This window comes from Zeugodacus cucurbitae, chromosome Y (assembly GCF_028554725.1).
Source record: "Zeugodacus cucurbitae isolate PBARC_wt_2022May chromosome Y, idZeuCucr1.2, whole genome shotgun sequence".
NCBI classification, from domain to species: Eukaryota; Metazoa; Arthropoda; class Insecta; order Diptera; family Tephritidae; genus Zeugodacus; species Zeugodacus cucurbitae.
Window position 1 is genome coordinate 3,382,698 of NC_071673.1, and position 10,592 is coordinate 3,393,289.

Genomic DNA, 10,592 nt, shown 5'->3' on the forward strand with positions numbered 1-10,592 from the left:
TTTTGGTTCTTTTCATTTGTTTGCAAAATATCTGATATCCGGTGAGTGGGCCACGCCATTTGTTTGAAAGCATCTGTGTTTGAAAAACACCCACTGTGCACAAAAACAACAAATAAACAACCCAACACTAAATTATCTAAAAAAAAGTTAAGAAAAAAACATTACAAACACCTGCCGTAATGTGTAAATATTTAAAAGCCAACTATGGTACGCACGCACAAACCGACAAAATGAAAATATGCAAACAAACGTGAATATATTCAAACACTTGTACAAATACTCAAAGCTAACTACAATAAATTATACAAAAAAGAACTTTATACCTCAAAGCCGAAGAATACTTTTCCTTAGTAGTTCGAAACTTGCGTGAACAATTCAGGGTTTATGTTGACTATCGCGAGTCATTAACTCGTTCACAGTCAATTCGTATTGAATCGTCGAGTTGCACAATTTTACCACAGTTATAATACATTTTTTATCATAAAGAGCTTGACTTCGGAAGAGATCGAACTTATGCATCCATTTTTACAGCAATATCATCCATATGTGGTTAAAATGCAAAGCAAAACTCTTCTACCACAATATTTGGGAATGTATTATTGATGTGAAATACAGTTTTTGTCACAAAATGCTGTTCTCGGGTATAAAAATTTTTGGATTTCGTTATCTGCTAGACTTTCGTTTTGATAAATGCTCGCACTTCATCGACGGCTCCTTGCAAAAAAATTATATTCTAATAAAGAGTATTTAGTATTTAATTATTTTATATAATCAAGCAGGCTTTATAATATAAATTTGATTTTAAATTGAGAGCAGTTACCTTAAATAAAATAAATATTTTAGAAAAGCAACTAAAGGATTTCTTAATTTTAGTTAAGAGATTTATCAAGAAAATAATATGTCATGCGTTAACTTGTCACTTTTAAAAGCAAACGATTTTCTCCTGACAACCTAGTTGAAATGAGCAGCCTTATTTTGATTTGTAAGCCTATAATTTTCGCCAAAATCTATTTGAATAGCTATTTCAGTGGAATTTAAAGTTTGGTTTTTGCTCATATGTAAATAATTAATGTAAATGTATATATTTACATACTAAGTCAATTTTATAAGACAAAAAATAATTTTCAATTTTTAAATTCCACACCTACGATGTCGCACGTGACCAATTTTAAGGAGTTACCAAAACCACAAATCTTCTGATTTTTTAACAATATTAATATTATTATATTAATTTAATATAAATAAATTTAAATATTTTCCTACGAAAATATGCAAAAACTTTGCAATTCTATTAATGTTTAATATTTTGTCCGTGGTGGACCTTCTGGCGGAAATGCTCATATCCCGAATTTCATTAAAATAGGTGGAGTGGTTTCTGAGATATGGTTTATGACCTATAATGGGCGACGTCATTTATTTGAAAACATCTGTGTTTAAAAAACACACACACACAAACAACAAATGAACCAACATATCGTTCATTTACATGAATAGTATCATAACCCAGAAAACACGATTTTTGCACTCAGATACACAAAGCAAACTACAATAAATTATAAAAAAAAATAACTTTACACTTTAAAGTCGCAGAATACTGTCCTTTAGTATATCGCGGTCGACTGTAGTATACTATCCCAAAATTTGGATGATAAAATGGGTACCGTTGGAAAGAGGTGATTCTCCAGACTAAGAGATATTCCAGATATTCGCACTTGAACGTGTATCTTGAATTTTCCCGATATATATTGAAGTTTTTATTAATATTTTGCACTCTTTATTCACTTACACTTTACCACATAGTTTCTGCACATTTATTTTTTTTTAATTATGACGAAAAGAGATGTAAATAAATATTTAACATTTTACATAAATCTTCATTTCAACAATAACAAAATGGTTGCAGGTTGACAAGTAATAAGTGTTGCTATTTTATTGCCATTATTCATATGTTAACAGAATATAGGTAAACAAAAACGGTTACCAAAGCAGCTAATAGCGTTTTTAGACAGGAGCTAATTGATCTATTTAAAGGCCTCTGCTCGATTTAAACGCTTATTAAGATCGATTTACCATGCAAAATAAAATCTCTATTTATTTTAAATTGAATTTAAATCGACTTGAAAATCAAATTCCACTCTTCGACAAAGACGTACGATATACATTCCTTGTCTGCGATTGGTTGAATCTTTTGATAAAAAGCTACGCTAGATGTCGCTGCTGAAAAATATTAATCAGTTGATGAAACTTACCAACTACTTATGAAAAGCAAAAACAACAATGTAGAACAGCTGATCGGTTATCGAGTTCTCGGTTGCCTATAGGCAACATTGTACTTACCGGCTTCTAAATCTTGTTACTTAAATTTTTTTGACCACCAGTTTTTTCAGTTATGTAGACTTATGTGCTGTGCAAGCTTACAGTAACATTTTCTGTTATGAGCTCTGCACGTATTCATTCAGTACAGTATGTCAAGAAAAAAAAGCTGCGAAAGCAATGCAAAAACCAACCAAGAACAACAAAAAACAAAAATCATTCAATTTTGTTAGTGTCAAGAAAAACTTTACACACTTCGATTATTTTACTTGTTAAGCACGTGTTATACAGTTAACCGTACTTCACCGTTACCTATTCTTCGTAAAGGCATCTACAATGAATTTGTCAATTAGTTGGTGATTAATTTTTGCTTTTTTTCATATCTGAATTACCCATTATTGTCGTTTTAATATTCCATGCAAAGGGTTTAGTTTGAAGAGGTCCAACTATTGCCCCATAATCCCCAATGGGGTAAAAACGTTTGAGATCTAACAGTAATGTTTTCTTTAACCCTCTAAATAGTGTAAAATGGCTAAAATTGATCGGATAATATGGAAATACAAGAACCAAAGCCAGAAAAAGGCCCTAAATTATAAATAAGTGGACATGTACAGTGCTTAACGTCTCGAAAACTTGACCAAATTCCAAAAATTTCGATCAGTGTTCTTACGAAAGAGTTCTAGGAAGAGTGCAATATTCAGATTTCTCATGAAACTGCGCGACAAAACATGCTACGATTGATTTATTTTAAAGCAAAGTGAACTATATAAATAAGTAAAGATTAGAGAGTCATTAAAAACAAAAAATTCATGAGAAAAGTGTTTACTTTATTTATAATAATTTATTTTTGCTTATAAGCAACATCCTGTAACTAATAACCAGGATACATAGTACTTTGAAATTTTTATCACTTCATATTTTAGTTAAGTCTAATATATATCTGTACTAAAAAAATGTTAGCTCCTCACATTTTAATTCGGGCATGAGAGGGTTAATTGTGATCCCGAACAATGATGATAAACGATTTCTAGACTTCATGGAATTCAAGAGAATTTTATTTGAGTTAACAACATAAAAAAAGAATAGTAATATTTGTAAGGTTCTCATTATTGCTTTATTAAGAAATTTTTGGTCATTGTATTGAAATATTTTGATACTTGTAATTGATTTGAACCATATTTAGTCCGTGTCATCGGGCTGTTATGAAAATAGTATATACCGAATTTCATTAAAATCGGTGAGGTAGTATCTGAGATATAGTTTTTGACCAATAAGTTGGCGACGTCATTTGTTTGGGAACATATGCGTTTGAAAAACACCCACTGTGCACAAAAACAACAAGTGAACAAACATATATTGTCGCACCAAATCCAGCTCAATACTAACCCTGCCAGCCAGGCCTAACCACTTTACCCTCATGTTTCTTCAATTACTAACACCAACGCATACGTTTTAAAAATAATTTCTCTAAAATGCTTAGAAATATGTTCCTCAAAAGTCGAATTAATCATGCTCGGGTTAATACATTTCGAATTTCCCCAACAGAACAAAACTAGTTATCTCATTTCTTGTCTTGTTCTTATTAAATGAGTGAGAAAGAGAAGACATAATTGTCATTAGTGAATCCAAAAAAATCTCATAAAGGGAAATAAAAAATATTGAAAAACGCGAGTCATTTGCGCTCATACAACCAAGAAGGTAAGTTGAATGGATTTGTTGATATGTTTTATTATAATTTATATATAATTAATTAATTTATAACATTATTCCACCAGCATACAACAATCAAACATATAACCAAAAAGATAAGTTGAATGGATTTGTTGATATAATTATTATTATTTATTAATAAATATTTTTTCAGATTTTATAATTATTATTATTTAATTAATCTTTTTACCTTCAATTAACTTTTTTTTAGAATTTATAATTACAAATATTTAATTACTATATTTTTTAAATTTTATAATAATTATTATATAATTAATCTTTTTTTACCTTCAATTAACTTTTTTTCAGAATTTATAATTACAAATATTTAATTAATTTTTTTTTCATATTTTATAATTATTATTGTTTAATTAATCCTTTTTCAGCTTTGGCTGGCAGTGAAATTATGAAAAAAAAACTCTAACACACACCTGCCGTAATATTTAAAAGCCAACCATGAAACAACACAGAAACCGACAAATATGAAAATATACAAACAAACGTAAATATATTCAAACACTTGTCGAAATGTACAAATACGCAAAGGCAACTACAACAAATTACTCAAATAAGAACTTTATACCTCAAAGCCGTAGAATACTTTTCCTTAGTAGTTCGAACAATTCAGGGTTTATATTGACTATCGCGAGTCATTAACTCGTTCACAGTCGATACGTATTGATCGACGACTCAAATGCACAATTTTACCAAAGTTATAATACATTTTTTATCATAAAGAGCTTGACTTCGGAAGAGATCGAACTTATGCATCCATTTTTACAGCAATATCATCCATATGTGGTTAAAATGCAAGGCAAAACTCTTCTACCACAATATTTGGGAATGTATAGAAAAAACTCTTGAAAGCGGTCAACAATAGTTTGTGGTTATGCGCAATGTATTTGGTTCTCATCTTGACTTGAACTTGAAAGGTATTGCCGTGGATCGCGAAGCGTCAGAAAAGCAATTATAAAAGTGTTTACATACTTATAAAGATTATAACGAATTTTATAAAGCTAAAAGTAAGAATTGAAATTGAGGAGGAAGTCAAAACGAAATTATTAGACACATTGTCAAGTGATGCTGATTCTATGCTATTCGCTCTTAGTCGACATACATGACTGCTTTCGTGTCGTGTCGAAGCAGGGCGAAAGGTCTCAACCGTCTGGACGCAGCGAAAACAGCGAATACGAGGATTGTGATGATATATTTTATTGACATTAAAGCTAAAGCTGTTAAGTATAGAATTAATGTCGATGAAATTTCTACTTATGATCCCGAACAATATGCCAAAAGATGTCTAAACTTCATGGAATTTAAGAGAATTTTATTTGAATTAACAATATAAAAAATAATAGTAACATTTGTAAGGTTCGTAATGTTGCTTTGTTAAGAAATTGTTTGTCACTGTATTGAAATTGTGATTTGAATCATAAATTGAGTACGTTTTCGTCTTTATGCGTAAGAATTTTTCAGTATATTGAAAATTTTACTCTAATATAATTTAATGTAAACGTTAGCCACAGAAACAAGTGGAGGGGTCTGCTGGTATAAAATAAAGACTAATATCTGAAAATAAAATATTAATTTATTTAATAAAATAAATGTCACCATAGCCCTGCATCGATAATTATTTTTATCTAAGAAAAATATATATGAAACTCCCGAAATAATTATTGAAGTTGAACAATACAAATAATTGAAGGAAAAGCTAAGTTCGGGTGCAAAAAAAAAATACTTATAGTCCATAAAATGAATATGGGTATTTATTTATTTTGGTTCTTTTCATTTGTTTGCAAAATATCTGATATGTTCACAGCCGGTGAGTGGGCCACGCCATTTGTTTGAAAACATCTGTGTTTGAAAAACACCCACTGTGCACAAAAACAACAAATAAACAATCCAACACTAAATTATCTAAAAAAAAGTTAAGAAAAAAACATTACAAACACCTGCCGTAATGTGTAAATATTTAAAAGCCAACTATGGTACGCACGCACAAACCGACAAAATGAAAATATGCAAACAAACGTGAATATATTCAAACACTTGTACAAATACTCAAAGCTAACTACAATAAATTATACAAAAAAGAACTTTATACCTCAAAGCCGAAGAATACTTTTCCTTAGTAGTTCGAAACTTGCGTGAACAATTCAGTGTTTATGTTGACTATCGCGAGTCATTAACTCGTTCACAGTCAATTCGTATTGAATCGTCGAGTTGCACAATTTTAACACAGTTATAATACATTTTTTATCATAAAGAGCTTGACTTCGGAAGAGATCGAACTTATGCATCCATTTTTACAGCAATATCATCCATATGTGGTTAAAATGCAAAGCAAAACTCTTCTACCACAATATTTGGGAATGTATTATGGATGTGAAATACAGTTTTTGTCACAAAATGCTGTGCTCGGGTATAAAAATTTTTGGATTTCGTTATCTGCTAGACTTTCCTTTTGATAAATGCTCGCACTCCATCGACGGCTCCTTGCAAAAAAATTATATTCTAATAAAGAGTATTTAGTATTTAATTATTTTATATAATCAAGCAGGCTTTATAATATAAATTTGATTTTAAACTGAGAGCAGTTACCTTAAATAAAATAAATATTTTAGAAAAGCAACTAAAGGATTTCTTAATTTTAGTTAAGAGATTTATCAAGAAAATAATATGTCATGCGTTAACTTGTCACTTTTAAAAGCAAACGATTTTCTCCTGACAACCTAGTTGAAATGAGCAGCCTTATTTTGATTTGTAAGCCTATAATTTTCGCCAAAATCTATTTGAATAGCTATTTCAGTGGAATTTAAAGTTTGGTTTTTGCTCATATGTAAATAATTAATGTAAATGTATATATTTACATACTAAGTCAATTTTATAAGACAAAAAATAATTTTCAATTTTTAAATTCCACACCTACGATGTCGCACGTGACCAATTTTAAGGAGTTACCAAAACCACAAATCTTCTGATTTTTTAACAATATTAATATTATTATATTAATTTAATATAAATAAATTTAAATATTTTCCTACGAAAATATGCAAAAACTTTGTAATTCTATTAATGTTTAATATTTTGTCTGTGGTGGACCTTCTGGCGGAAATGCTCATATCCCGAATTTCATTAAAATAGGTGGAGTGGTTTCTGAGATATGGTTTATGACCTATAATGGGCGACGTCATTTATTTGAAAACATCTGTGTTTAAAAAACACACACACACAAACAACAAATGAACCAACATATCGTTCATTTACATGAATAGTGTCATAACCCAGAAAACACGATTTTTGCACTCAGATACACAAAGCAAACTACAATAAATTATAAAAAAAAATAACTTTACACTTTAAAGTCGCAGAATACTGTCCTTTAGTATATCGCGGTCGACTGTAGTATACTATCCCAAAATTTGGATGATAAAATGGGTACCGTTGGAAAGAGGTGATTCTCCAGATTAAGAGATATTCCAGATATTCGCACTTGAACGTGTATCTTGAATTTTCCCGATATATATTGAAGTTTTTATTAATATTTTGCACTCTTTATTCACTTACACTTTACCACATAGTTTCTGCACATTTATTTTTTTTTAATTATGACGAAAAGAGATGTAAATAAATATTTAACATTTTACATAAATCTTCATTTCAACAATAACAAAATGGTTGCAGGTTGACAAGTAATAAGTGTTGCTATTTTATTGCCATTATTCATATGTTAACAGAATATAGGTAAACAAAAACGGTTACCAAAGCAGCTAATAGCGTTTTTAGACAGGAGCTAATTGATCTATTTAAAGGCCTCTGCTCGATTTAAACGCTTATTAAGATCGATTTACCATGCAAAATAAAATCTCTATTTATTTTAAATTGAATTTAAATCGACTTGAAAATCAAATTCCACTCTTCGACAAAGACGTACGATATACATTCCTTGTCTGCGATTGGTTGAATCTTTTGATAAAAAGCTACGCTAGATGTCGCTGCTGAAAAATATTAATCAGTTGATGAAACTTACCAACTTCTTATGAAAAGCAAAAACAACAATGTAGAACAGCTGATCGGTTATCGAGTTCTCGGTTGCCTATAGGCAACATTGTACTTACCGGCTTCTAAATCTTGTTACTTAAATTTTTTTGACCACCAGTTTTTTCAGTTATGTAGACTTATGTGCTGTGCAAGCTTACAGTAACATTTTCTGTTATGAGCTCTGCACGTATTCATTCAGTACAGTATGTCAAGAAAAAAAAGCTGCGAAAGCAATGCAAAAACCAACCAAGAACAACAAAAAACAAAAATCATTCAATTTTGTTAGTGTCAAGAAAAACTTTACACACTTCGATTATTTTACTTGTTAAGCACGTGTTATACAGTTAACCGTACTTCACCGTTACCTATTCTTCGTAAAGGCATCTACAATGAATTTGTCAATTAGTTGGTGATTAATTTTTGCTTTTTTTCATATCTGAATTACCCATTATTGTCGTTTTAATATTCCATGCAAAGGGTTTAGTTTGAAGAGGTCCAACTATTGCCCCATAATCCCCAATGGGGTAAAAGCGTTTGAGATCTAACAGTAATGTTTTCTTTAACCCTCTAAATAGTGTAAAATGGCTCAAATTGATCGGATAATATGGAAATACAAGAACCAAAGCCAGAAAAAGGCCCTAAATTATAAATAAGTGGACATGTACAGTGCTTAACGTCTCGAAAACTTGACCAAATTCCAAAAATTTCGATCAGTGTTCTTACGAAAGAGTTCTGGGAAGAGTGCAATATTCAGATTTCTCATGAAACTGCGCGACAAAACATGCTACGATTGATTTATTTTAAAGCAAAGTGAACTATATAAATAAGTAAAGATTAGAGAGTCATTAAAAACAAAAAATTCATGAGAAAAGTGTTTACTTTATTTATAATAATTTATTTTTGCTTATAAGCAACATCCTGTAACTAATAACCAGGATACATGGTACTTTGAAATTTTTATCACTTCATATTTTAGTTAAGTCTAATATATATCTGTACTAAAAAAAATGTTAGCTCCTCACATTTTAATTCGGGCATGAGAGGGTTAATTGTGATCCCGAACAATGATGATAAACGATTTCTAGACTTCATGGAATTCAAGAGAATTTTATTTGAGTTAACAACATAAAAAAAGAATAGTAATATTTGTAAGGTTCTCATTATTGCTTTATTAAGAAATTTTTGGTCATTGTATTGAAATATTTTGATACTTGTAATTGATTTGAACCATATTTAGTCCGTGTCATCGGGCTGTTATGAAAATAGTATATACCGAATTTCATTAAAATCGGTGAGGTAGTATCTGAGATATAGTTTTTGACCAATAAGTTGGCGACGTCATTTGTTTGGGAACATATGCGTTTGAAAAACACCCACTGTGCACAAAAACAACAAGTGAACAAACATATATTGTCGCACCAAATCCAGCTCAATACTAACCCTGCCAGCCAGGCCTAACCACTTTACCCTCATGTTTCTTCAATTACTAACACCAACGCACACGTTTTAAAAATAATTTCTCTAAAATGCTTAGAAATATGTTCCTCAAAAGTCGAATTAATCATGCTCGGGTTAATACATTTCGAATTTCCCCAACAGAACAAAACTAGTTATCTCATTTCTTGTCTTGTTCTTATTAAATGAGTGAGAAAGAGAAGACATAATTGTCATTAGTGAATCCAAAAAAATCCCATAAAGGGAAATAAAAAATATTGAAAAACGCGAGTCATTTGCGCTCATACAACCAAAAAGGTAAGTTGAATGGATTTGTTGATATGTTTTATTATGTATGTATGTGATTGGCGTTGCAACCGTTTAGCCGGTTATAGCCGAATCGACGATAGTGCGCCACCTGTCTCTCTCCTTCGCAGTTCGGCGCCAGTTGGAGATCCCAAGTGTAACCAGGTCGCTCTCCACCTGGTCCCTCCAACGGAGTGGAGGCCTTCCCCTTCCTCGGCTTCCTCCGGCGGGTACTGCATCGAACACTTTCAGGGCTGGAGTGTTTTCGTCCATTCGGACAACATGACCTAGCCAGCGTAGCCGCTGACTTTTTATTCGCTGAACTATGTCAATGTCGTCGTATAACTCGTACAGCTCATCGTTCCATCGTCTGCGGTATTCGCCGTTGCCAATGTTCTGAGGACCATAAATCTTGCGCAAAATTTTCCTCTCGAAAACTCCTAGTGTCGTCTCATCTGATGTTGACATCGTCCAAGCTTCTGCACCGTAAAGCAGGACGGGAATGATAAGCGACTTGTAGAGCTTGATTTTGGTTCGTCGAGAGAGGACTTTACTGTTCAATTGCCTACTCAGTCCAAAGTAGCACCTGTTGGCAAGAGTTATTCTGCGCTGGATTTCGAGGCTGACATTGTTCGTGTTGTTGATGCTGGTTCCCAGGTATACGAAATTATCTACGACCTCGAAGTTATGACTGTCAACAGTGACGTGGGAGCCAAGACGCGAATGCGCCGACTGTTTGTTTGATGACAGGAGATATTTCGTCTTGTCCTCATTCACCTCCAGACCCA

The 10,592-nt window shown here is 31.7% G+C and overlaps 1 pseudogene; it reads left to right on the forward strand.

The window, feature by feature from the left end:
- The first annotated feature begins 338 nt into the window (after positions 1-338).
- Positions 339-5,220, forward strand: LOC128923541 (phosphatidylinositol 5-phosphate 4-kinase type-2 alpha-like; annotated as a pseudogene).
- The last annotated feature ends 5,372 nt before the right edge of the window (positions 5,221-10,592 follow it).